General features: G+C 50.6%; 1 protein-coding gene and 1 pseudogene across 2 annotated transcripts in view; one reads left to right on the top strand and one right to left on the bottom strand.

Annotated features, from left to right (window-relative positions):
• LOC311530635 (C-type lectin domain family 2 member D-like) overlaps positions 1 to 20,091 on the bottom strand; it is a 240,704-nt pseudogene extending 220,613 nt beyond the window's left edge. The window contains exon 1 of the transcript in view: positions 19,999 to 20,091. The product of the transcript in view is annotated as a C-type lectin domain family 2 member D-like (transcript). The remainder of the gene's footprint in view (positions 1 to 19,998) is intronic.
• LOC311530637 (C-type lectin domain family 2 member D-like) overlaps positions 1 to 27,981 on the top strand; it is a 322,581-nt gene that overhangs the window by 142,094 nt on the left and 152,506 nt on the right.

The following is a 27,981-nucleotide window of genomic DNA, read 5'->3' on the forward strand; positions in this document are numbered from 1 at the left end:
TTTGGGAGGCAGGGAAGGGGCCCTACAGCCAGGCAGGCTGCACAGCTGCACGCCCCATAGGTGCTGGGGCTGGTGCTGGTAGGGAGGTATGGGGAGGTGGGGATTTCACAGCAACTTTAACTAATACACTGAAATGTTTCCATCAACATTTTGTGCTAGGGAAAATTGGGTGTTCGATTAAAGACAATTTTTTGTGGAAAGTGTCATTTTAACAGGAAAAAATCAATTTTTTGTTGGAAAATTCAAAAATCAAAAATGGTTTGGATGATGTGGGGGTTTTTGTTTTGTTTCTTCCCCAATTTGGGACTAACTGTTTTCCGGTGCTGGTAGAAGGTTTTGGCGGGGTTGGCCATTCTTGGCAGAAGTTTTTCATGATCTTGCTCTCCTGGATGGGGAGAAAAGCTTGAAAAGGTGACCCCCCCCCAAAGGGCTCCAACACCAGGAGCTGGAGAACAGAACCCAAACTTGTTGGCTTAAAACCAACGAGACTTTAAAAACAATCGTTTTTCAGGGGGGCTCTGACTTGTGATTTTTTTTTTTTTTGGTCACTTGCAATTGGCCACGTGGGATAGAACCAGCTTGGGCAGGATCCAGATGTTAGCCCATCTAGAGAGGCCTGGCAGTGGCTCATACACAGCGGCTGTGGGAGTTAGGGACAGGAGAGTGATTTTCTGAAATTACACCTAGCAAGGGAAGGAGCCGGGGAAATGCAGTATACCCTGGGGAATCAGGGACACGCAGGGGGAGGCCACAATGACGCTGCTCAGGAGTTTTGCTCTGACATGCTCAGCCCTCGTGGAACAGAGCCCCCGGCCTTCCCCTCCACGGGCACTGACTTATTTTTCCCCGTAGATGCTCCACCCTGTTCGGCCCTTAGCCCCTACTCTTGTTCCACCTCTTTCCCAGGGCACCAACTCCTCACCGCGCTCTTCACCCTTGTATCTCTCCAAAGCCAGCCAGCCAGAGCGGGGTGGCACCTCCTCCCACCCCACAACGACCCCTTGCTGCAACTGTCATGAGTAAGTATCGAGGAATGAACCCCTCTGCTAGGGCTCTCCCAGGCCGGGATCTCGGTGTCTGGGGGCGGGGGGGATTTGCTGGGGGGTGTCTCTGTTTTGCGCTCTCCCAGCTCCGCTCTTCTTTCTCTGTTAATCCTCCTGGGGTGGAAGCCACCTTCCAGCTCTCCGCTGACCTGCCTGTGCCCCTCTCCTCTTTCTGCCAGGCCTCTGCCTTCACTGGGAGCTCTCGCTGGGGTGGGGCTGCTGCGGACTCTGCTCTGAGCTCTGCCTGTGTATGGGGGAGCTGCACTGGAGCCCCTGGAGGGGTCAGGGACCGCAGGGAGAGCCAGCATCTTGCAGGGTTTCCTATTTCACACCGATCTCTGCACCATTGCTGCACCCAGGGCCCACTGCACTGGGAGAACCATTGAGGGCCTGACTCTGGGGGGTGGCTTTGCCAGGAGCTGTGTCCTCCAAGAATCGGCCCAGAGATGTCTGGAAACTAGGCCACGGTCTGAGATTGACTTGCTTATTCTGATACCTGTTGCTCCCAGGCTTCCCCCAGCTGCTCTTGGCCAGCGGATGCAGCTCTTTGTCCCCATCTAGTGGCCACATCCCAGCTTTTCGCTCCCTCTTGCTTTTCTGTCAGTGAGCTCAGCAGTAGGCAAGGCGCTGTAGAAGACACTGTGAGGGGAGGAGAATTAAATTCATGGAGGTGTTGCCGGCACCCAGTGCCAGAGGCGAACAACAGCAGGGGGGGGTTTGTTACCCGGTGTGCGTCACTTAATAATCACAACGGGGTGGAGAAGCAGAAAAGTTTATTTGCAGCTGCAAACAAGGTACAGGGGGAATAGAATTTTAAATTTTGCACATTAGAGCAGGTCATTACACACACTTTTATATTCCTTAATGCGACTGCACTACACATTAGCTAATTAAAACTTTGCACAAATATTTTGCTTTTTTTATACGGTTTACAACAATGTTTATTTTTTGCAACTTTTAACAAGCATTTTTAGCAACTTAACCAACCAGCACATCTTGTTTGGCCTTGTAGCTGGTTTTTTTATTATTTTTAACTTGGCGTTAGCAAACTTTACACTATGAGGCATTATATGCGGCTGCTACATTGTTTTAGGAGCAAAAGAGCTTACTCAAACCAGCCAGGCCTGAATTTTATTAAGGGGGATTGAGAAGAAGCTCTTAGGGCTTTAGCAGGGAGACTTTTTTGACCTTTATGGCCTTTTATTTTTTTAATTTAACTAGTGGCCATGCCCTGGGGTTTTTAACAATTTTTTTTTGAGAATATTTATTTTTATTGCTTGAGTTTTTTTTATTTTTATTTACTTACTAGCGGGCTATGCATAAAATTAAAATTTTTAAAATTATGCAAAATAAGCATTTTTACCAGGACTATATATAACATAGTAAATATAACATGATTCATACAGGAAAAAAAACTTAAATAATAGGCTAAATACCTTATTTAGCTACGGGGAAAGACTTCAACTAGAAAATTAGCTTAGCTAATTTTCTCTGGTTTGCTGATGAATGCTCTTTGCTAGCTGCTTTAGGCGTTGGAAATCAGCTTTTACGGACGGCTCTGCATCTGTTATATTAAAGCAACACATGCTTGCAAACTCCTGGCATAGGTGACCATGGCGTAGAAGTAAATAGTCTACAGCCAGCCTGTTCTGTAGCATGCCCTGACGTACTTCCCCCAACTCATGTGAGAGTTGGGCCAGGACGGCTGAGGTTAAATTAATGGCCTTTGCCACTGTGCAGGCAAGGTGCTCTACTGCGTGGTAATTATGCACCACAAGCCCAGGGATACTAACGAAAGAAAAGGCCAGAGCTGCTGCCTTAGTCTCTGAGAATAAGGTTCTCTGAGAACGACGTTGCGTTCACTGCACTCTGGGCCAGTGCCAGCCAGGTATCTACGGGTACAATGCTTGAAACAGCAGTACCGGTTAGGCACATGGCTAAGAGGGGGAATAAAATATACTTTTTAATTTATTTTTTTGCTTTTTTGGTGGGCTGCTGTTTAAATAGTAATTTTAGTCTAAGATCTTCACTGGGGGGGGCTGAATGCACGGTCTACCTTTCAGCCGGGGGGCGGGAGAGGGCGGGGGTTGACACGTCTTTCAGCTGGGTATAATGAATCTAATTCTTGTGTCCCTCGGCCTTTGCTGCCATGTGGGAGACCAGCAGGACAGTATAGGGTCCCTTCCACTTTTTCTGGAGGGGCTCGTCTTTCCAGGTACGTACAAGCACTGAATCACCAGGCTGCAGGGAGTGGATGGGTGAGTCCAAGGGTAGAGGCTGGGAATCCTTAGTATACCTGTGAAGAGACAAAGAACAGCAGACAGGGAACACATATACTGAGAGAGAAATTTGTTTTTTAATTTTTAATTTTTTTTTTTCATAAGCGGTGTACTATTTATAGGCCGTGTTTTTTTAAACATAATTTTAAAGGGACTGAGCTTTAATTTACCCTTTGGGAGAGCACGGCTGCGGAGCAGAACTAGGGGCAGGGCATCAGGCCACCGTAGGGAGGCCTCCTGGCATACTTTCGAGAGATGTTGCTTAAGGGTCTGATTGATCCACTTTACTACCCCACTGGCTTGCGGTCTCCAGGGTGTATGGAGTTTTCAGGGAATCTGTACGGTGTCTGAGATGCTTTGGACGATTTTTGACGTGAAGTGTGTTTTATTGTCAGATTTTATTCACTGGGGAAGTCCAAAGGGAGGAATAATCTTTTTAACAAACTTGAGAGCCACTGTCTTGGCAGTGCAATTGCGACATGGAAAGGCTTCTGACCATCTGCTGAATCCATTTACTATGACAAGGAGATACTTGAACTTTTGGGTCCGGGGAAACTTAGCAAAGTCTATTTGCCACACCCGTCCGGGGCCTGGAGTGGGTTCCAGGGCTGCTGGTGGTACTGGGTGTCCTGATTGGGGGTTATTCTTTTGACAGACTAGGCATTTTGTTTGTACTTGGGTAGCTAGGGCTCTGAGTCTGGAGGTTATGAAGTACTTTTTTATTACTTGGATAAGTGCCTCCCTGCCAGCATGAGTGGTTTGATGTAATTTTTGTAATACTGGCAGAATTAGGCCCTTTGGTAAGAGGACTTTCCCTTCTGGGGAATGAAGCCATCCCTCCTTTTCCTGGAGACCAAGTTTGTCAGCTAGCTGTTTCTCCTCCCCAGAATACTGAGGGGTTGGGAGCTTCCCCACTGATGGGATAAGGGCATGCATATAGGTGTTTTTAGTCTGAGGGAACAGCAGGGTGGCAGCATGCTTTGCCTCTTTATCTGCCCTGGCATTACCCCTGGTCACATCTTGATCCTCCCTCTGATGGGCCTTATAGTGTCCCACTGCCACTTCCAAAGGGAGTTGCACTGCCTCTAGAAGCCGGAGGATTTGGGGCCCGTACTTGACTGGGGAGCTTTGGGCTGTCAGCATTCCCCTCTGCTTCCACAGGCCAGCAGGAGCATGCAGCACCCCAAAAGCATATTTGGAATCAGTGAAAATATTGACCTGTTTTTTTTTTTTGACAGTTCGAGTGCACGGGTCAGGGCCACTAGCTCAGCCAACTGGGCAGAGGTCCCAGTGGGCAAACTTTCAGCTTCCACGCTGTCACTGAGGGTTACAATAGCATAACCCGCCGGTTTTTGCTCATTTATTACCATGCTGCTACTATCAGTGTACCACTCATAATCTGCATTTGGGAGGGGCACATCCTTCAACTCCGGGCGGCTAGAATATTGGGCATCTATGATTTTTAAAGTCATGTTTCTGTTTCTCAGTTTTTGGTAAGAGGGTGGCAGGGTTAAGGGATGGACAAGGCTGCAGCGTGACCTCAGGGTTCTCTAAGAGCTTTGTTTGGTATCTTGCCATACGCGCTTGTGTGAGCCAGAGGCCGCCCTTAACATCCAGTAAAGCGCGTACCATGTGTGGTGTAAAAACCTGTATTGTTCCCCCTAGTGTCAGTTTCTCTGCTTGTGCCAGGGTCAGGGCGGTGGCTGCCACTGCCCGCAGGCACGCTGGCCAGCCCTTGGCTACTTGGTCCAGTTATTTCGAAAAATATGCCACCGGACGTTTTCATGCTCCTAGCAGCTGTGTGAGTACTTCCAGGGCCACCTCCTTTCGTTCATGTACATACAACTGAAATGGCTTGGAGAGATCTGGCAGACCTAGAGCCGGGGCTTCCATTAGCTTGTTTTTTAGGATTTTAAATGCCCTGTCAGCCTCTGGTGTCCAATGAAAGGGGTCATGGTCTGCTCCTTTTACACAGTCGTACAGGGGTCTAGCCTATAGTTCAAACTCTGGGATTTATATTCTACAGAAGCCTGCCATCCCCAGAAATGCTCTGAGCCGCTTGCGATTACTCGGGATAGGAACTTGGCATATGGCTTTTATTTTTTTATTTGAAAGCTGGCGTTCCCCCTGCTGTATGTAGAACCCGAGGTACTGTACCTGCGGGAGAGCAATCTGAGCCTTACTTCGTGCTACCCGATATCTTTGGAGTCCCACAAAATTCAGGAGACTAAAAAATCTATTTCTTCATTTCCCACCCGCATTTTTACTCGGGGTTCCGGGGGTAGGATGATCTGTTTCCCCTGACACCCTTATTTTTGTTTTTTTATCGCCATCATAGAGGTACTTCCCCTTTTCTTTTTGTTTGGGCACTTATTTTTTTAGTGTCCCTCTTGCCGACACAGGGCACACTGATTGCGCCCCAGCCGTCTTTTTCGCGGGCCTGGACGTCCGTGTCCACGGCCCCCTTTTTTTTGTTTACTTTCCTTCGTGCCTGCCTGCATTGCTGCTACCATTAATTTTACTTGCTTTTTTTTTTTTTTACTTCTTTTAAACTATGCACTTGATTTGCTGCTTCTAAAATCTGTGCCATGGTCATACTTATCAAATCCTCCTTTTTCTGTAGCTTTCTCTTAATGTCGGGGGCTGCCCTGCTTGTAAATACTCCTTTAATAATTGCCTCAGTTTGTGGATTATTAGGATCTGCATTGGTATACTGTTGGATCGTGTTTCGAATGTGCTGCAAAAAAGCTCCAGGGCTTTCCTTTGGATCCTGCACTACCTTCTATGGTTTAGTTTAATTATTCTGTCTGACAGCTGCATGACGGAGTCTATACAGTAGCAGCTCCTTATAGAAGGTGAGGTGGGTCATAGCCTGATTGTCATTTGGGTCCCACCTAGGATTTTTTATAGGAACTTGATTATCTGGGATCGGGACATTGTTACAGTCTTGGTCATATCGCCTTTTCGCTTTTTTCCTTGCTTTAGCTATGACCTGTTCTTGTTTAACCTCAGTCAATAATGTTTGCAGAAGGACATTACAATCATCCCAGCCTGGCTTGTAGCTGCTAAGACATCCCTCAAAGACCGATACCAACTTGCTTGGGTTGATAGAAAATTCTCCATCCTGTGCTTTGAAAGCGGCCAGGTCCATAGGATTAAAAGATGCATGAGTATAGACCTGCATGGTAAGAGCTTGTCCTTTCTATTGCATTAGGGGCGATTTTAGTCTTGGTAAGTAACGGGTATAATCCAGGAGATGGAGCCTGAACCTCACTATGAGCTTCACTAGGAATCTTACTTTGAGCCTCGCTCTGTGTGGGTGTAGGGGCCGAAGGAGACACCGGATCTGCCATTACATTTGGGGTGGGGATCCGGGGACTGACATTAATTGCTACAGGGCCAATCGGGGTTAAATTACAGCATTGTAAAATATCAGTACGAGACTATAAGGTTATAAACAAGTAAGCATACGAATGCTTATTCTACTTCGCCATTTGCTGACAGAACAGGAGTAACTGGAGGATTGTATTATGATTTAGTGATCCTTCGGGAGGCCACTGTTCTTGGTCCTCTAATTGGTACTGAGGCCAGTCAACCGTACAAAATCGCTTCAATTTACCCTTAGTCATTGGATCTGATCCAAATATCTTCCAATTTACTAAAATACACTTTAGGGGCATGCATCGTACCGTACCTCCCGTGCTCTGTTCCTGTCCCATACCTACAGGGTAACTGTGGGCGTCCCCAGGTTCCAACAGAGCATATAATCCGGATTTCAAAAGGTTCCTACCTTATCCAAGGGACCGGTTCCCCAACATCGCGCGCAGCTGCTCCTCCCCTATATCCAAGGAACAGGTTCCTCACTGTCTCCCACAGCTGCTTCTCCACTATGTGAGTGCGTTGCACCGTCGTTCCCTCCGGGGTTCATCAAACTCCTTCTCCTCTGAGGCCCCCAATGAACTCACCGGTGTGTGCTGGGCGTCGGTTGTCGCTGCAATCCTCGACCTCCAGAAGGGATCTGGGCAAGGCTAAATTGCATCCTCGTCACCCCATGTTGGGACTCCAAAAGCTGTTGCTGGCACCCAGTGCCAGAGGCGAACAACAGCAGGGGGGGTTCGTTACCCGGTGTGCGTCACTCAATAATCACAACGGGGTGGGGAAGCAGAAAAGTTTATTTGCAGCTGCAAACAAGGTACAGGGAGAATAGAATCTCAAATCCTGCACATCAGAGCAGGTCATTACACACATTTATATTCCTTAATGCTACTGCACTACACATCAGCCAATCAAAACTTTGCACAAATACTCTGCCTTTCTTATATGGGTTAGGACAATGTTTATTTCCTGCAACCTCTAACAAGCATTCCTAGCAACTTAAAGAACCAGCACATCCTGTCTGGCCTTGTAGCTCTCTCTCCTATTATCTTTAACTTGGCGTCAGCAAACCTTACACTATGGGGCATTGTCTGCATCTGCAACATTGTTTTAAGAGCAAAAGAGCTTACTCAAATCAGCCAGGCCTGAATTCTATTAAGGGGGGTTGAGAAGAAGCCCTTAGGCCTTTAGCAGGGAGACCTCTTCGACCCTTATGGCCTTCCATCTCCTCAACTTAACTAGTGGCCATGCCCTGGGGTCTCCAACAGAGGTAAATGGAAAAGGGGATGTAACCAAAGGTAGATGGGGCCAGACTAACCTGAGTTCTTTCTTTGAGCTGAGAACTGGTTGTTTAGAGAAGGGAAATGCAGCAGATCTAATATACTTGGACTTCAGTAAAGCATTTGATACGGTATCACGTGGGAAATTCTTAGCTAAATTAGAGAAGACGGGGATCAGTACAAGAATTGTAAGGCGGGTAAGGAACCAATTAAAGGGGAGAAGTCTGGAAACTCAACTATGGGATCGGAGGGAGGTTCCTAATGGAGTTCTTCAAGGATCTGTTTTGGGATCCATCTTCATTAATCTCTTTATTAATGGTGTTAACCCAAAAAGTAGGAGAGTGATAACAAAACTTACTGATGATTAAAAAGCTGGGAAACATGGTCTGTCCAGAGGGGGTAGAATATTATACAGGAAGATCTGGATGACCTTGAAGACTGGAGTACCAGAAGAAGGATGACATTTAAAGGTACCAGGTGCAAAATCCTCCACTTAGGGTCTAATAAGAAGAATTTCTTCTTGATGCTGGGGCTCATCAGTTGGAGGCGACAGAGGAGGGGCGAGACCTTGATGTGTTGGTCGATTATACGGTGACTGAGCCACCCATGTGATGTGGCCATGAAAAAGGCAAATGTGATGCTAGGATACATCAGCTGAGGCACTTCCAGTCGAGACAGAGAAGTACGAAAGTACATGGCCCTGGAGAGCCCTCCTCTAGAATCCTGTGTATGATTCTGATCATTCGAGAAAGATGAATTCAGAGTGAAACAGGTACAGAGAAGAGTTCTCAGGATGATCAGGGAATGGAGGGCCTGTCTCACGAGAGAAGGCTGGGAGAGCTGGGCTGGTTTAGTCTAGCAAAACAAAGGCTGAGAGGGGATCTGATGGCTCTCCATAAATACATCGGGGTAAAGACCAGGGAGGGTGGAGAGCTGTTCTAGCTAAAGGACAACGTAGGCCCAAGAACAAAGGCGAATCAACTGGCCAAGAACAAGTTCAGGCTGGGAGATTGGAAAGTTTCTAACCATTTGAGGAGGGAGGTTCTGGAACAGCCTCCCAATAGGGGCAAACTTTATTAGTTGTAAGAGAGCATTGGACACATTTGAGTGTGACTGTATGAGAGGGTTGCTTGTGGGATGGGGGTGGACTGGGCAACCCTGAGGGTCTTGTCTGGTATATGTCTTATGGTCCCAAGTCTCTTGCTTCAGCTGGTCACATGCAGGGGTCAGGAAGAGATTTTCCTCGCCAGTGTATTCTGGGTTGGGCGGAGTGTGTGTAAGGCGGGTAAGGAACAGAAAGGAAGCCCTGCTGGAGCTGCAAATGGGTTTGGCTGGTGTGGGGTTGCAATTGGCATGTTACTAATGAACGGTGAAGCCTTGAGTTATGGAGCTCACTCGAAGTGAGTGCCAAGGAAACCCGCACACTGCCCCGCTGTGTATCCTGTATCTGCCACAGAAGGAGTGAAGAGAATCAAGAGAGCTGTCTGGGGTGACCTAAGGCCAGAACTGCAGGGGGCTCTGGGGTGGGACTGAGGAGTATTGACAAAACTGGGCTAGCAGGGAGCTGCTGGTCGGGATTGAGGGGCATGAGATCTTTGTCTACAGTGAAATGGTTGTCCAATTCGGTTCCTAGTTTGATGTTTTTGCCTTCATCCCTCCAGCTGCATGAGCAGCACAAACCTCTGTGCACTTGGCCTCTAACCCAGCCGCGGGGCTCTGTGCTTGTAGATTTCAACCATGCTTCGTACTTTGCTGTGAATATCACATTGCAGCTGCCAATGGGAGATGCTGCCAGGGATTTCTATGGAGCAGCAGATAGCCCAAAAGCCAGGGCTCCGACGGAGCCCCAAGACGACCCTGACAGCAGCGACATGGAGGAGATGGAGGTGGAGGAGATGGGAGAATGGGAGAGCGAGGAGATGGATGTGGATTAGAACATCTGGGATTTGAGAAGTGCTGGGTGTGCATATGGCACCATACGATGCACCCACACGAGAGGGGCTTCCTCACCTCTCACTGTTTACAGAGCTAGGCATCTCAGGGGTTCTCTTATATATATTTTATTATTCCTTTCTTCTTTGCACTTACAAACTTTAAGCAATTTAGGAATGAATGAATGTTCCGTTTCCAGTGGTGTCTTCTTGCCAACAGCTCTGGGATTCGGACACGATACGGGAACAGTAGGGTAACGTGCATCAAATCTCTTCAATCCAGACAGCGTGATCAGCATGGGCAGCAGGTGTCATGGGGCTGTGGGCACGGAGGTTGCAGTGCCCCGGGGCTGGGGTCTCACCCTCCGACCTCTGCCGTCCAGTGCTGGGGCTGTGGGCTGTGGTGAGGGTGCTTTGGGCTCCTGCGGGGGAGAGGTAGGTAGAAGGGGAGGGAGGGGGGCAGAAGGGGAATGGCGGGACCTCAGGCACAAGGGGAAGGGCCAGGGGCTAGGCTTCCTAGGTGGCCAACTCACTGGCAGCCCGTGCTGATCGGAGAGTAGACAAATGATCGTCAGGCTTTGTGCTGACCAGGTCTAAGTCAGAGCAGCCTTGGGGCTTCTCTAATGTACATTCCGCTCCACATAGGCCCGGGTAAGCTGAGAATAGCTGTACTACAATGCCTTCTGGCCATGGGAAGCAGGGCAGTTGAGGCCTTTCCACCAGCCAGGGAAGCCTCTATCTGCAGGTATCCTCTGAGGGTATTGACCCTGTGACATTGCACTTCATAAGCTTTATAAAAATGTTTAAGTGTGAATATGATATAACTGGAATATGCTTTATGCAAAAGGTCTCTATAAGTTTTGTAATGAGACCTTACAAATCTACTGAGTGTGTTCATCCTATTTGGATGAATGTGTCATTCTTGTATCTGAAATTAGGAATATGAGATATCACTCTGAGGTCCTACTGTAGTTATGCAAAGTGTGGGCCATTAATGGTGGCTTAGAATCTTGATGGCTCCCATTAGCTAGGACAACTGACTGTAGATGGCTCTGTTCACCTGCAAGCCTTCACCGCATACGTGCGGGCCAGTCCTGAAAGAATGGAGGATGGCTCACAGGACATGTGAACATGTCACATGATACTTGAATCCATCTTTAACCTGGTGCTTTTCCATTTAGAAGGAGGAGTGGAAACCCAAAAAGACCGTGAGAGGATTCCCGCCTTGTGCCAAGGTATCAAAGGGGGTGGAACAGAACAAAGGGGGCTGCCAGTCATAAGAAATCCCTGAGTTACCACCTGAGCTGGAACAAGGCTGTACCAGGGGAAAGGATTGGGCCCAGACTGGAGGGAGTCCAGTCTGGGAAAGAAGCTTTTTGGAACATCTCTCAGCGTGAGATTTATCTGTATTCCGTTTCTTAATGTATTAGGCTTAGACTTGCGTGTTTTGTTTTATTTTTCCTGGTAACTTATTTGTTCTGTCTGTTATTACTTGAAACCATTTAAATCCTACTTTTTATATTTAATGAAATCACTTTTGTTTATTAATTAACCCGGAGTAAGTGATTAATACCTGGGGGAGCAAACAGCTGGGCATCTCTCCCTATCAGTGTTATAGAGGGTGGACAATTTGAGTTTACCCTGTATAAACTTTATACAGAGTAAAACGGATTTATTTGGGGTTTGGATCCCATTGGGAGCTGGGTGCTGGAGACAGGTAACCTGCTGAGCAGTTTTGGGTTCAAGTCTGCAGCGTTGGGGGTGTGGCCCAGACCTGGGTCTAGGTTTGCAGCTGGCAAGCATGTCTGGCTCAACAAGGCAGGGTTCTGGAGTCCCAAGCTGGAAGGGAAAATGGGCTCAGAGGCAAATTCAGCATGTCAGGTGACAGGGCATTGCAGCTGTTCTCCTCACCCTGGTTGAATGCCTTGTGCGGGTTGTACCTGGGGGGTGCAGGGGTGGAATGAGCCGGGGACGTCTGCCCATTTGAGTGATTCATAGCAGGCATATGAGGCACTTTTGGGGGAGCCTTGTCCAGGCCTGCCATGGGTCTGCTCTCTCAAACCACCACCCCTGGCAGCGCAAGCCTGACCTTCCAGTCCCCTGCAGGCCTCGCTCTCTGTGTACAGGTTAGCGATAGACACTCCCAAAGCCTCTGAGCATCCCTCTGCAGTGCTCAGCCCGTTCCCCGGAGCACATGCAGAACTGTGACTCTAATCCCACAGGCGCGGTCCACAGCAGCTTGTAAGATTCAATTCAGGCCAACCACTCTATTGAGAACACAGCAATTAGATATACAGAAAACAGGAATGAGTTTATTATCAAAGAACAGAGATGCAAGCGAGAGTGAATAAATACTGGTAACACCCATTGTTTCATGTTCTGTGTGTATATAAATCTCCCCATTGTATTTTCCACTGAATGCATCCGATGAAGTGAGCTGGAGCTCACGAAAGCTTATGCTCAAATAAATTGGTTAGCCTCTAAGGTGCCACAAGTCCTCCTTTTCTTTTTGCAAATACTGGAAAGTAATGGTAACATAGGATTTTGTTTTCTAACACTTTCTAGAGCCGGGGTTCTCACAAATTTTTGGCAGCCTCAGAATGAGGCTCTGACAATACTGAACTAACTGTAGGAAAAACAAATAAATAAATTACATGTGCATATTTACATAGGGATTTTTTGCAGACTCAATAATAAATACAAGGTACAGTTGTGTCTTATCTTTACTGGACGGGTAGTGATCAATGGCTCCATGTCTAGTTGGCAGCCGGTATCAAGTGGAGAACCCCAAGGGTCAGTCCTGGGGCCGGTTTTGTTCAATATCTTCATAAATGATCTGGAGGATGGTGTGGATTGCACTCTCAGCAAATTTGCGGATGATACTAAACTTGGAGGAGTGGTCGATACGCTGGAGGGGAGGGATAGGATACAGAAGGACCTAGACAAATTGGAGGATTGGGCCAAAAGAAATCTGATGAGGTTCAATAAGGATAAGTGCAGGGTCCTGCACTTAGGACGGAAGAACCCAATGCACAGCTACAGACTAGGGACCGAATGGCTAGGCAGCAGTTCTGCGGAAAAGGACCTAGGGGTGACAGTGGACGAGAAGCTGGATATGAGTCGGCAGTGTGCCCTTGTTGCCAAGAAGGCCAATGGCATTTTGGGATGTATAAGTAGGGGCATAGCGAGCAGATCGAGGGACGTGATCGTTCCCCTCTATTCGACATTGGTGAGGCCTCATCTGGAGTACTGTGTCCAGTTTTGGGCCCCACACTTCAAGAAGGATGTGGATAAATTGGAGAGAGTCCAGCGAAGGGCAACAAAAATGATTAGGGGAGTGGAACACATGAGTTATGAGGAGAGGCTGAGGGAGCTGGGATTGTTTAGCCTGCAGAAGAGAAAAATGAGGGGGGATTTGATAGCTGCTTTCAACTACCTGAAAGAGGGTTCCAAAGAGGATGGCTCTAGACTGTTCTCAATGGTAGCAGATGACAGAACGAGGAGTAATGGTCTCAAGTTGCAGTGGGGGAGGTTTAGATTGGATATTAGGAAAAACTTTTTCACTAAGAGGGTGGTGAAACACTGGAATGCGTTACCTAGGGAGGTGGTAGAATCTCCTTCCTTAGAGGTTTTTAAGGTCAGGCTTGACAAAGCCCTGGCTGGGATGAGTTAACTGGGAATTGGTCCTGCTTCGAGCAGGGGGTTGGACTAGATGACTTTCTGGGGTCCCTTCCAACCCTGATATGCTATGATTCTATGACCTAAACACAGAAGAAACCAGTGCTTTGCACAGTCTTGTCTTTTTTGTTGTTCTTTTGCTTTTTTGGTCAAAGGTGGACGGCTGTACAACAATTCTGAACTAAATTTAAAAATGCTTTACATAATAGAAAGGATAATGACTAATAATGAAAGAATGTATCTGCCAATATGTCCAAAGTTTCTTTCACAGACAAAAAAACCCAATCAACGTAGCCCAGTAATAATAATGATAACAGTAACAACAAAATCTGAGCTGTTGCTGTTGTCTTTTCAGCTTGGTTTTTGCATCATTTAACAGCTTGCGCCTCTGAAGCTCACCGTAGTAATTTGTTTCAACTTCCCTTGCACAAGTGCTGTAGGGACGTTGCACGACATACATTTCAATTTGATGAATTTCTCTCTCACACTGCAACTTGTTCAGAAATGGAATCAGATGGCTTCGGAAACACAGGAAACTGCCTTTCCCCCTGGTGCTGAAGTCTTTCTTTTTCTTTCTATGTTTTGCTTTTCTTAGCAGAAGGTCCCAGAGAAGCCACCTGCTGTCACATTCAAGGTCATTTTCTGGCACTAGATTATCTGAAATACTTTCTGATACCCAGTCACATTTTAACTTTTTCACCTCCCTCCCCACCCCCATGAACAATCGCAACCTACCCAAACACCACGCAGTGAGATGGCCCATAGCCACTTACAGAGCTACAGTAACATGAGATGTAAACACAGTGGTTAGAGGTCTATAAAATCATGAGTGGTGCGGAGAAAGTGACTAAGGAAAATCTATTTACTTGTTCCCATAACACAAGAATTAGGGGCCACCAAATGAAATTAATGGGCACCAGGTTTAAAACAAATAAAAGGAAGTTCTTCCTCACACAGCGCACAGTCAACCTGTGGAACTCCTTGCCTGAGGAGGTTGTGAAGGCTAGGACTATAACAGGGTTTAAAAGAGAACTGGATAAATTCATGGAAGTTAAGTCCATGAATGGCTATTAGCTAGGATGGGTAAGGAATGGTGTCCCTAGCCTCTGTTTGAGATTTGAGACCTCTTGGGAGATTTGGGAGGGTTCAGCACTGGTTTTTGGTCCTACAGCAGCTGATCTGCAGGGTCCCACATCCTAAGGAGCATACCAGACAGGGAGTCTGTACCCCAGGAGAGTGCCACAGAGGCCCGAACTCAGGACACTGTCTGGTAGCTCTTCAGACCCAGTGAGGCTGGAAGCAGGTGGGATCCAAAGGTTGGGTCCAATACAGCAGAATGGGAACTGTCCATTGGGGAGCCCTGACCCAGCGCCAAAAGAGCCTGATTTTTCAAAGTACTGAAGTAACCCAGACCAGAGAAGTGGGGGGGTCTCCATCCCCCTCTAATGGCTGGCCTGCAAAAGAGCTTTATCAATGGCGGGGGGTTTCAGTTAAAGAAGTGGATTCTTTCGCTCCTATGGCAGAGGCTCATGCTTCTACTGCTGAAGTCCCAGGGTTCAAGCAGCGCTGGTTTTGTGATCACACTTGGAGCCCACTGAAACCCATCGCGGGGTGTTGGGCAGCCATCACTACTGTACCCCGTTCCCGTGGGAGCCCCAGGCGTCCAGCACCTGTGAACCGCAGGCTCCTTTAACATCGGTGCCTTGTTGCGGATTCAGAGGCCTCACCAGCCAAGTCACTCAAACCTGCCGGCTGCAATCCCCAGCGGGACCTGCACCTGCCATGCAGTGCTCGGCATGCTGCCCTCTCTAGCGGCCACTGTTAACCTGAGCTCCCTGCTGCCTCCTTTCCCCAGGGAGGGGTCAGACACCCCAGGGACCTTGCTGAAGAGGGCTGGGGGAGAACAGCGAGTGTCCCAGCTGAAATCCCAGCGCGCTGCGAGGGCATCTCTGGCTATGGCGGGCTCTGTCTCCGGCCCAGCACCGTGCTGCGGGGAGGAGCCGAGAGTTCAGGGACACGCCGGCTCCCATCGGTCTCCGATACACGCAGGACGCGAACGGACCAGGGTCGTGTCTGGTGGTTTCACTAGCACTGAATGGTGGATCTACCTGAGCTCAAACAGCTCAGACACCAGAATCCCCAAGCCCAGGGAATTAGTCCAGAGGGGCGAGAGAGACTCACAGGTGGTTGAATTTGGTGCCGTTGGTCCATTTCCAGGGCTGACCCTGTTCCCTCCGGAGGCCGATCCAGTGGTCCTGGACACCCTTATGGCACAGCAGGAACGCCTTAAAGAAAGCTGAGGGACAGCAGGTATCAGCCCCAGCTCCGGTGCTTCCCCACCCCCCCATCCAGGGCTCTGTGCCGCAGAGAATCCCAGTCTCATATTCATAGAGTATCAGGGTTGGAAGGGACCTCAGGAGATCTTCTAGTCCCACCCCCATCCCCAATTAAATCATCCAACAGATTTTTTGCCCCATATCCCTAAATGGCCCCCTCAAGAACTGAACTCACAACCCTGGGTTTAGCAGGCCATTGCTCAAACCACTGAGCTATCCCTCCCCCCATATTGAAGAGTGCTCAGTTTATTTTTTTGGGGGGGAGGCGGTGTTCCCCTGCCTTTTGCAAAGTACAAGATCACCCAGGCAGTATTAACCCTCCCCCTGCACAGAGCAGCCCCACCCCTGTGCTCCCAGTCACCCGCACCCCAAGTCCCCCTGGGCTGGGGGCAGGTGCTGGGTCTGAGCTCTCTGCAGAGACCTCTCTTCTCACAGATCAGCCCCCGCTCACCGCAGCAAGGCAGGAGGAGGGAGCGAGTCAAGCTGAAGTGGGAGCGGTCAATGTGAGAGGATCCCCTCTTCCCCTCCTCCTCAGCTGGCTGCTCCTTTCCCATCCCCACAACAGGAGCACTGGCTGGGTTCTCAGTCCCACTCCAGCAGCCAGCAGGCCAGGAGATGCCTGAGCCAGCCCTGCCCTAGACAGAAGCTGTCTCCCTATTTGGGGAGGGGGGCAGCGGAGAATGGGCAATCCCTGTGGTCACAAACAGACAGTAGGGCCCTGGGCCCAGCCAGGGCTGGCGTTCAGCAGCTGGAAGTTCATTCACTCTGGCCTCCCAGCACGGGAGGGCTCACAACTGCTCCTCACCCCACGGGGCAGAGCCCAAGTCCTACTGCAGCAGCCACCACTGTGCCAAGATCAGTGTATGGCAATTCGAGAGTCTCTCACCATTTCCTGCTCACTGTCGATCCCAGCTAGGGAGGCACCCGGTGCACAGCAGCGGCTCCGGCTGTCGGTCCAGCTCCCTTCCGTTTCTGAGAAATAGTAGCATTTCCCTCGGTATCCCATCCAGCCATCTGGGCACGAGGGGCCAGCAGGGGGGCACAGATCAGCTGATGAAAGCTGAGATGTCAGCACTGAGAATGAGACAGTCACATGGAGAGTAAGAGTTACACCTAGAATTGGGCATTTGACTGGTACAAAAATTGGTCAACTGATCAGTGAAAACTGTCAAAGAGTGGTCAGATATTTTAAAATACCAATTTATCAGAATTGGTTACCTCCCGCCAGGAAGAAAAAAGAGCAAGATGTCATTCTCTCCAGTAGGTTTAGCTTTCGATAGATACGGATCTACCTAATTTTTTTTAAAAAATGTACTTCACTGAGTTATTTTAGCTCAGAAAAAAAAGGCAAAACAATGAAACCAGGTTCCGGAAAACACAAGTGAGTCTCCAAGATGCAATCCGAAAGGCAGGCTGCCTCCTACCCCCAGGGCTCTTGCTGGAGTATTTGACTGTGGCCAAACAGGCAGTCAGTTGACCGGCTTGCCAAGCCCATTGGGACCCCCAGCTGGGGCTGGACCAAGGCAATCAGACGCAGGGGGACGGAGACGTTTGTCACTGTAAGTTTGCCTGGCAAGAAGGATTCCAGGGACACTCCCAGCCTGCGAGGGACTGACACAGCTCAGAGCATTTCACCCCAGGCACAAGATCAACAGCTGGACATTCAACCTCGCAACAAACAGCAGGTGAACAACTGAGAAGAACTTGGGAACTTTCACGCAGGGACATGAAAGCCACAAGGGGGCGCCAAAAACCACAGCAACGGGAAGTGACCTGTTGCACTGTGGGCCAGGAATGATGGAACTTAATTCGCCTCCTACCTGCAGACTTTTCTCTCCCCAAACACAGCAGCAAGAAAGGCACTTTCTGGAAGCCCTCACGGCAGTGTATCCCTTTCAGAGCCATGAAAGAGCAACAGTGGGGTCACCCATAATTGACACCAAAGAGGATTTGAAAGACCTGTCTAGTTGAGAGGAGTCGGACTCAAACCCCTCCAGATGTTTTCGAGAACGTCACTTTTGTTTGCACCACAGTAACTCGGTAGCTGGTTTTCAAGCCTTCTCATGTGGCTGGCGCTCAGCGAGCAACAGACACTCTAAGTCTGGAAGAGTTAGGAAACGTGGCAGCAGTGATCAGAAAACGAGCATGTGTTCACCTCATGCACAAGGCATGTCTGACCCTGTAGATTTAACTGTCCAGTGCACGGTAGCCCACACCCCTGCCCTACTGAACTGAGCAGAGAAGTCAGTGACTAACAGTTGATGGCACAGGCTGTCTCCACCATCCATCTCCAGCTCAGATGCCACATGTTCTGCAGAGCTCCCTGCACCTGCAGGTGTGTAACCAACCCTAAGCTCACAGATTCCCACCTTACACACTGACAGCCAATGCTGCCCATTGCAACAGCCTGCCATTACAGCAGGGAGCTGGGATTCAGGGCCCATCTGTATCCGAGCAATCTGCACCAGTATAATCACAGTGACGCAGTGACATCAGGGCAAACACCTCCTGGAGATGCGCTGGAGCAGTGCGGCCCGCTCTGGTAACTTCCTGCAGCGAACTGCACCAAGGCAAGCTCCTTTGTGCACCAGTGCAGTGCGTCTCCTTTAGCGGTTTGCACCAATTCAACTGCACGGATGTCATGACATCGGCACAGAGGATTCCTAATGCAGACAGACCTGGATTCAATCCCCTCTGCCAGCTGCTAAACCCTCCTGGGGCCCAGTGATCAGATCCCAGGGCAGGAGAGAAATCCCATCCCCGACAGCCTCCAGCACGCCCTGCCCCAGATGACGGGGGGGATACAGCAGGGTTCATGTTCACCGCAAACAGACGCCCTCTGCACGAGCACACGCTGTCTGGGCAGCCCGGGGGTGTGAATGGTGCTAAGGGACCCTTCATGGCCAAGCTCAGCGATTGGGGGGTTTCCACACTGCGCTGGTGGAGGGGTCTCGACTGACTTCTACGGCTCATTTCAATAACACTGCAGCACCTGCCGCCCGGCCACAGGCGTAACCTGAAGATCCAGGAAGGCCAGGCTGGTAACCTCAGAGCAACACAGGGAAGGCAAAGGGCTCAGGGATGCGCTGCACCCTGTCCCACTGGACACCCTGGACAGGGACTGTTTCATGGTGCATGGCAAAGGCGACTTGGGTCCAAAGTGCTCAGAGATGGGCTGGGGGGGCTAATATCATTCAGATCGTCCCGACACAGAGAGTGCCCAGGTGCAGGGGTCTGGGAGGGAGCAGGAGGAGGGTCGGTGAGGAAGATCCCCCAGGAATCCTCTGTCCCAGGGGCAGAAGCCAGACAGGCCGGGAGGAGGGAGTGAGTGTGGTAGGTCATGGGGGAATGGGATGCATGGAGATCGTAGATGGAGGGGAAGGGAGCGGGGCGGAAGCTGGGAACTCACCTGCCAGAGCAATGATGGCAGCGATCAAAGGAGACGATACAACTATCAGTACAACCACAACTCTACGGGTTGGACTTTTCTGGCAGTTACAAGGAGGGTCTAAAACAGACAGACCCGTCAGGCAGGGCTGGGAGGACACGTCTCACTGACAGCACCGGGGCTGGAGCTGCCCTGGAACATGCATCGTTCTGTCGATTGCTCCTTCCGTCAGACACTCTGGGAGGGGAGCCCAGAGGGTCAGGCAGACCCCCCCACCAAGGGCAGATGGAGGGTCCATGGCTCCCTAGAGCTACCCTGGGGCTGTTACCAAGATCTGGCTCTGGCTGGGTAGCAGGGCCTCAGAGCAGCAGCCAGGCCATGGTAAGACGCAGCTGTGGGGAATTACAGACCCTCCCCCTGCTCTGGGCAGGGAGCCTGGGGGGAGGGATATGGACCTGGGGCTGCTCTCAGCCCCCCACCGCTGGCAAGTGGAGGGTCATCCACGGCTCCCTGCAACTGCCTGGACTCCAGCTCCCAACCAGAGGTGGGGTGTGGGAACCTCAGGGGGAAGAGGAGGAGGAGGGGAGGGGCCAGTGACAAAAAGTGGGAGGGCCACGCCCCCTTCCAGCACTCCAGGCAGTCTCAGTGTCTCTCTCCAGCCTGCCCCCAGGCAGAGATGCCCCATTACCTGGGTTCCCTCCAGTCTCCAGGTGTCCATTGCCATTAACACACAACTCCTACAGCGGCTCTTCGCTCTCAGCAACCCAGCTGCTGGCCCCATTGTCCCTCTCAGCGACACTCAGGCCACAGACGCTGCTGCAGGTGCTGGGCTGGGGTCAGCTCCTCTCGGTCTGAGTGGGTCCGATTTGGCAGCAGCAAAGCCGAGGCAGAGGTCCTGGCCCTTGCTCCCCGTCCCTGCTCCAGACTCTCCAGCTGATCTGAACCCGAGACAGACCAAGCAGGACAGGTCAGGGGTGGGGGAGGCCATTTGTGGTTTCTTGTTCCCTGCCCAGCAGCCCAACCCCCTGCCAGAGGTGGTGCCATGATGATTAAAACCCCTTAACTCCTATCGGCCCCTCCGCCCCCAGGGCCTCAGAGACCTGATGTCCTATGGGCCCCTCCCACCCGTGACAGGCACCCAGCTGGGGGGTGGGGGAGAAGACCCTCCTCACACACACAATCCTCCTAGAAGTAAGTGTGAGTCGGATATCAGAAGGGGAGGGGCTGGGGCTCGAAACAGCCTTGTCCCTGGCCCAGCCCCCTCCTTGAAGGGCGGGACTTGAACCAGTGTCCAGCGCTCCTCTGCCCAGTCCCTCCTTTCCCTTCTGGGGCGGGGCTCTTCCGAACCCCCCCCCCCGCTCTTCGGCTCGGGGCCTGCCCCCCGAATCACCCCCCTTTAGCCCAGAGTCCCAGCCCTTCGGCCAAGGACCGGCCCCTGCCACTGCGCTGCCCTCCCCACACGGTCCCCAGGCACCACCCAAGCCCCACCCCCCCTTCGGAGCCCTGCCCCCGATGCGGTCCCCAGCCCCGAGCCCGAGCCCCGCCACCCATTCGGGCTCCGGTCCCTCCCCCTCCCCATTTGGTCCCCAGCCCCTAGCCAACCCCCTCCCCGGTCCCTCCCTCTCCCATTTTGGTCCCTGACCCCGAGCCCTGCCACCCATTCAGGCCAGGGCCCGGGCCCCTCCCCCTCCCCATTCGGGCCCACGGTCCCCCCTCGCCCCAGTCCGGTGGTGGCTGGAACCGGCCCGCAATCCGAGCAGCCAGCAGCACCCACCCACCCACCCACCTGCGGCCCAGGCAGGGACCCCTGGGACCCGGAGTCTCACGCGCGTTAAGAGCGCCCGGCGCCGCAGCCCGGGGACGAGCTGAGATCCCAGCCGCCAGGCGGGCTCGCAGCGGATCCCGCCCGGTGAGTTCGCAGCCGCAGAGCGACCGGCTTCCCTGTGACCCCCGCGCCAGCTTCGTTCCCACGTGGGTCTGAACAGCGGAAACGTCCCTGCCCGGGGGTCACCGTAACAGCGGCCGATCCCCGCCCTAGCCCCGCCTCCATTTAACCCCTCGACTCCCGGCCGCTCTGCTCCCCACAAACCTTCCCCCTCTCTCCTGGGCTGGCCGGGTGCCCGAGCAGCGTCCCGCCCGGCCCCGGGGAAAGCTCCGATCGGGGATCAGTCCTCGCCCTCCCTGGCCTGCCCGCCCTGCCCGCCCTCCTCCTGAAACCTTGTCCTCCCTCTGCCCTCCCCTGCTCCCCCCACCCCCGACCCCTCTGATCGCTGCTTCCCCCTCCTGCCAGCTCCCCGGGACCCTTACATAGGCTCTGTCCTTGGTCCCCTGGGGCTGACCAAATAGTATATAAACACATGGGGCGGGGAGGGTCCTTACTGGTTTGTTTCGGTGTAACAGTGTGTGACAAGGAGGGCGAGGTCTTGAGAAAAATAAACAAACAAACCAGTAAATGTGACATGGTTTATGGCCAGCCTCCCTCTTCTGTTCTCTTCTCCCTCTGCCCCTCGTCTCTGGGTTGTCTCCTCTGTAAACACAAATTCAACTCCCCTCTCCATGCTGACAACTCACCCATTTGCCTCTCTGCACCAGCCCCATCTCCTGCTGGCCAAATGAACACCTCAGCCTGTCTCTGGGACATCTCCTTGTGCCTACCTAGCTGTCAGCTCAAGCCCAACATGGCTAGAGCAGAGCTCTCTGTCTCTCCCCTCCTGTCCAAGCCCTCTCTATTACCTCCTTTCTCCATTGCTGTGGACAAGGCCAGCATCCTGCCTGTCACTCAGGCCCATAACCTGTCATCTTCCACTCACACCTCTCTCTAGGTCAGGGGTGGGCAAACTTTTGGGCCCAAGGGCCACATCGGGGTTGCAAAACGGCATGGAGGGCCGGGTAGGGAAGGCTGTGACTCCCCAAGTAGCCTGGCCCCCACCCCCTATCCACCTCCTCCAACTTCCCGCCCCCTGACTGACCCCCATCCCTAACCGCCCCCTCTGGGACCCCATCCCCTAACCAACCTCTGTCCCTGAGTGCCCCAACCCCTGTCCACACCCCTGCTCCCTGACAGCCGCCCCCCCCAGGATTCCCACACCTATCCAACCCCCCCTGTTCCCCATCCCCTGACCGCCCCCCCAGAACCTCCACCCCATCCAACTGCCCCCTGTCCCCTGACTGCTCCTTATCCAACCCCCTCACCCACTTACCACGCTGCTCAGAGCAGCAGGAGCTCGCAGCCACGCTGCCCGGTAGGAGCAGCAGGCCAGAGCACCAGCCGCACAGTGAGGTGAGGCCGCAGGGGCGAGGGGACAGCGGGGAGGCACCTGGGGCTAGCCTCCCCTGCTGGGAGCTCAGGGGCCGGGCAGGACAGTCCCGCAGGCTGGATGTGGCCCGTGGGCCGTATTTTGCCCACCTCTGCTCTAAGTCCTCACATCCAGGGCTGTGCTTAAGTCTTGTGGTGTTTTCCTGCATAACATCTCTAAGATACAGCCTTTCCTCTCCATCCACACAGCTAAAATTCCCATTGAGGCTCTGATCACATCACATCTCAGTTACCACCACATGCTTCTCTTTTCCCTCTTCCCCAGCTCATATCCATTCAGAATATTGCTGCAAGCTGCAAAGATCATTCTCCTAGCCCACTGCTTTCACCATGTCACCCCTCTTTGCATCCCTCCACTGGCTCCCCCTTCTCTATTGCATCAAACAGAAGCAGCTTGTCTTCTCTTTCAAGGCCCTTCACGTACTGTCTTCTCCTAACCGGACATCTCTCATTCACTGTACCAATGTCTTCTCCTAACTGTACCATCTCTCATTCACTGTACTGTTGACTCCCACCTCCAATCGGTCCATGCTGCCAGCAACACCCACTTGTTAAATTTTCAGACAACCACCTTCATGCTTTCTGCCACATGCCCTTCATGCTCGGAAGGAGAGCCCCTTAAACATTTTCAAACCTCTCTCATTATCCATCTCCAATTCCCAAATCAAAGGGACCACTGCCTATCATACCGACCGATACACTCTCATTATTTCCTTGTACTCCCCTGTCTGTCTGTCTCCATCTGTCTCTTGTCTTATACTTAGATTGTCAACTCTTTGGGGCAGGGACTGTCTTTTGTACTATTTTGTACAGCACCTAGCACAATCAGGTCCTGATCCATGACTGGGGCTCCTATGTGCTACAGTAATACAAATAACACAGGCTAGAGAATGTCACTATTATGGCTTCAGTGCCCTCCCCCCCGCACCACCACCACCAAAAAGCAGCAAAACAAACAAAAAAAATCAACCTCCCAGCTCAAAACGTATGTGTTTACACTCAGCTGGCGAACTCAATGTAAAGTACTAGTAGAGGTGAGGGAGAGGTGTCTTTTACCTTGATGTAGCTAGTCCAGGAATGCTATACGCTCAGCCTGGTATTTACCTGGACAAGTGACACAGAGGTTAAAGCCACCTGTGCCTTGTCTGAAGCACTTATCCTGAAGCACTTACATGAGAGGAAAGTGATCAGGAACAGCCAACATGGATTCACCAAGGGAAGGTCATGCCTGACTAATCTAATCGCCTTCTATGATGAGATTACTGGTTCTGTGGATGAAGGGAAAGCAGTGGATGTATTGTTGCTTGACTTTAGCAAAGCTTTTGACATGGTCTCCCACAGTATTCTTGTCAGCAAGTTAAAGAAGTATGGGCTGGATGAATGCACTCTAAGGTGGGTAGAAAGTTGGTTAGATTGTCGGGCTCAACGGGTAGTGATCAATGGCTCCATATCTAGTTGGCAGCAGGTGTCAAATGGAGTGCCCCGGGGGTCGGTCCGGGGGCCGGTTTTGTTCAATATTTTCATAAATGATCTGGAGGATGATGTGGCTTGCACCCTCAGCAAATTTGCGGATGATTCTAAACTGGGAGGAGTGGCAGATACGCTGGAGGGCAGGGATAGGATACAGAGGGACCTAGACAAATTGGAGGATTGGGCCAAAAGAAATCTGATGAGGTTCAATAAGGATAAGTGCAGGGTCCTGCACTTAGGACGGAAGAACCCAATGCACAGCTACAGACTAGGGACCGAATGGCTAGGCAGCAGTTCTGCGGAAAAGGACCTAGGGGTGACAGTGGACGAGAAGCTGGATATGAGTCAGCAGTGTGCCCTTGTTGCCAAGAAGGCCAATGGCATTTTGGGATGTATAAGTAGGGGCATAGCGAGCAGATCGAGGGACGTGTTCGTTCCCCTCTATTCGACATTGGTGAGGCCTCATCTGGACTACTGTGTCCAGTTTTGGGCCCCACACTACAAGAAGGATGTGGATAAATTGGAGAGAGTCCAGCGAAGGGCAACAAAAATGATTAGGGGTCTGGAACACATGACTTATGAGGAGAGGCTGAGGGAACTGGGATTGTTTAGTCTGCAGAAGAGAAGAATGAGGGGGGATTTGATATTACCTGCTTTCAACTACCTGAGAGGTGGTTCCAGAGAGGATGGTTCTAGACTATTCTCAGTGGTAGAAGAGGACAGGACAAGGAGTAATGGTCTCAAGTTGCAGTGGGGGAGGTTTAGGTTGGATATTAGGAAAAACTTTTTCACTAGGAGAGTGGTGAAACACTGGAATGCGTTACCTAGGGAGGTGGTAAAATCACCTTCCTTAGAAGTTTTTAAGGTCAGGCTTGACAAAGCCCTGGCTGGGATGATTTAATTGGGGATTGGTCCTGCTTTGAGCAGGGGGTTGGACTAGATGACCACTTGAGGTCCCTTCCAATCCTGATATTCTATGTTTCTATTCTATGTCTCCACTCAGATTTTACATTAAGTTAGCTATCTCCATGTAAACACACTTTTGCAGTGAAGACAATGCCTGGGAGACTCCTACCTCAAGCCCCTAACTTCTGGTTGAGCTAGAAATTATTTGCAACATTTAAGAGCCCGCTGTTTGAAAGAGGTTAAATACACACAACATTTCTCCATTTTATCTTTGTGCAAACGACAGCACTCCGTGTAGTCAGGTTTCAGAGTAGCAGCCGTGTTCGTCTGTATTCGAAAAAAGAAAAGGAGGACTTGTGGCACCTTAGAGACTAACCAATTTATTTGAGCATAAGCTTTCGTGAGCTACAGCTCTCTTCATCAGATGCATAAAGTGGAAAATACAGTGAGGATGTTTTTATACACACAGACCATGAAAAGATGGGTGTTTATCACTTCAAAAGATTTTCTCTCCCCCCACCCCACTCTCCTGCTGGTAATAGCTTACCTAAAGTGATCACTCTCCTTACAATGTGTATGATAATCAAGGTGGGCCATTTCCAGCACAAATCCAGGGTTTAACAAGAATGTCTGAGGAACAGTGGGGGGGAGGGGGAAGGAATAAACAAGGGGAAATAGGTTACCTTGCATAATGACTCAACCACTCCCAGGCCTAAGTTAATTGTATCCAATTTGCAAATGAATTCCAATTCAGCAGTCTCTGGTTGGAGTCTGTTTCTGAAGTTTTTCTGTTGTAATATCGCAACTTTCATGTCTGTAATTGCGTGACCAGAGAGTGAAGAAGAGTGAAGCCTGTTGATGGTTCTTTAGCCACTTGGATGTGCAGCAGTGCAGCTGCTCACAATGCACATAGAGGCAGGGGTAGGAAAATGGCAGTCCAGCATCAGAGTTACTCATGCCAAGCCACTGGCCAAGTGGCCTGGACATGAGGAGGGAGCAGGGACTTGTCACATGCACATCTGATACTCCTGGAAGTTGGTTTGCAGAATCAGACCCCCAGAGAAGCATTCACCAAATCTTTGGAAGCTGTGCACTGCTTCAGGACAATACAATCAGTCATGTCTCTCTCCCCCCACACCCTCCACATGTGTATTCGTCAAGACCTAATCATCTTTATTTATACCTCCTCTGTACCCCTCTAACGAGTGCTTCATGACTTATGAGGAGAGGCTGAGGGAGCTAGGATTGTTTAGCCTGCAGAAGAGAAGAATGAGGGGGGATTTGATAGCTGCTTTCAACTACCTGAAAGGGGGTTCCAAAGAGGATGGCTCTAGACTGTTCTCAATGGTGGCAGATGACAGAACGAGGAGTAATGGTCTCAAGTTGCAGTGGGGGAGGTTTAGATTGGATATTAGGAAAAACTTTTTCACTAAGAGGGTGGTGAAACACTGGAATGAGTTACCTAGGGAGGTGGTAGAATCTCCTTCCTTAGAGGTTTTTAAGGTCAGGCTTGACAAAGCCCTGGCTGGGATGATTTAACTGGGAATTGGTCCTGCTTTGAGCAGGGGGTTGGACTAGATGACCTTCTGGGGTCCCTTCCAACCCTGATATTCTATGATTCTATGATTCATACACATCCCCGGGGAAGGGGAGGGCAAATGAGTGCACCCCACGCTCAGAGAGACACTGACCTGGGAGCGATTTCTAGACACGGTTGAAAATCTTTTCCAAAGGAAGGATTGTCTGTAGAAAAGTGACTATTTTTGGAATGCAAGGGTTTTTCGTGAAAGATTGTCAAGACTAGGAATTTCCTGTTTTCACAATATTGTTCTGACACTTTTAAAATCAATCTTTTGTTCACTATATACTCTCTTCCATGCCTCTACCCCCTTTGACCCAAAACCTGAGTTTGTTTTGGGTTAAAGTGGGTGGAGGCATGGCAGAGTAGCAGCCGTGTTAGTTTGCATCTGCAAGACTAACACTGTTTCAGAGTAGCAGGCATGTTAGTCTGTATCCACAAAAAGAAAAGGAGGACTTGTGGCACCTTAGAGACTAACAAAGACATTTGAGCGTAAGCTTCCATGAGCTACAGCTCACTTCATCGGATGCATGCAATGGAAAATACAGTGTGGAGATTTTATATACATAAAGAACGTGAAAAAATTGGTGTTACCATACGGACTGTAAAAAGAGTGATCAGGAAAGGTGAGCTATTACCAGCAGGAGAGCAGGGGTGGGCAGGGGAGGGGGCGGAGGGTGAAGAAAACCTTTTGTAGTGATAATCAAGGTGGGCCATTTCCAGCAGTTGACAAGAACAGTAGGGGGGGAAATAAACAAGGGGAACTAGTTTTACTTTGTGTAATGACACATCCACTCCCAGTCTTTATTCAAGCCTAAATTAATTGTATCCAGTTTGCAAATTAATTCCAATTCAGCAGTCTCTCCTTGGAGTCTGTTTTTGAAGTTTTTTGTTGTTGAAGAATTGCCCCTTTTAGGTCTGAGTTCGAGTGACCAGAGAGATTGAAGTGTTCTCCGACTGGTTTTTGAATGTTATAATACTTGACGTCTGATTTGTGTCCATTTATTCTTTTATGTAGAGACTGTCCAGTTTGGCCAATGTACATGGCAGAGGGGCCTTGCTGGCACATGATGGCATATATCACATTGGTAGATGTGCAGGTGAACGAGCCTCTGATAGTGTGGCTGATGTGATTAGGCCCTATGATGGTGTCCCCTGAATGGATATGTGGACACAGTTGGCAACGGGCTTTGTTGCAAGGATAGGATCCTGGGTTAGTGGTTCTGTTGTGTGGTGTGTGGTTGCTGGTGAGTATTTGCTTCAGGTTGGGGGGCTGTCTGTACACAAGGACTGGCCTGTCTCCAAAGACTTGTGAGAGTGATGGGGCGTCCTTCAGGATAGGTTGTAGATCCTTGATGATGCATTGGAGAGGTTTTAGTTGGGGGCTGAAGGTGATGGCT

The sequence above is a fragment of the Lepidochelys olivacea genome (assembly GCF_965140295.1).
Source record: "Lepidochelys olivacea isolate rLepOli2 genome assembly, chromosome: 14".
NCBI classification, from domain to species: Eukaryota; Metazoa; Chordata; order Testudines; family Cheloniidae; genus Lepidochelys; species Lepidochelys olivacea.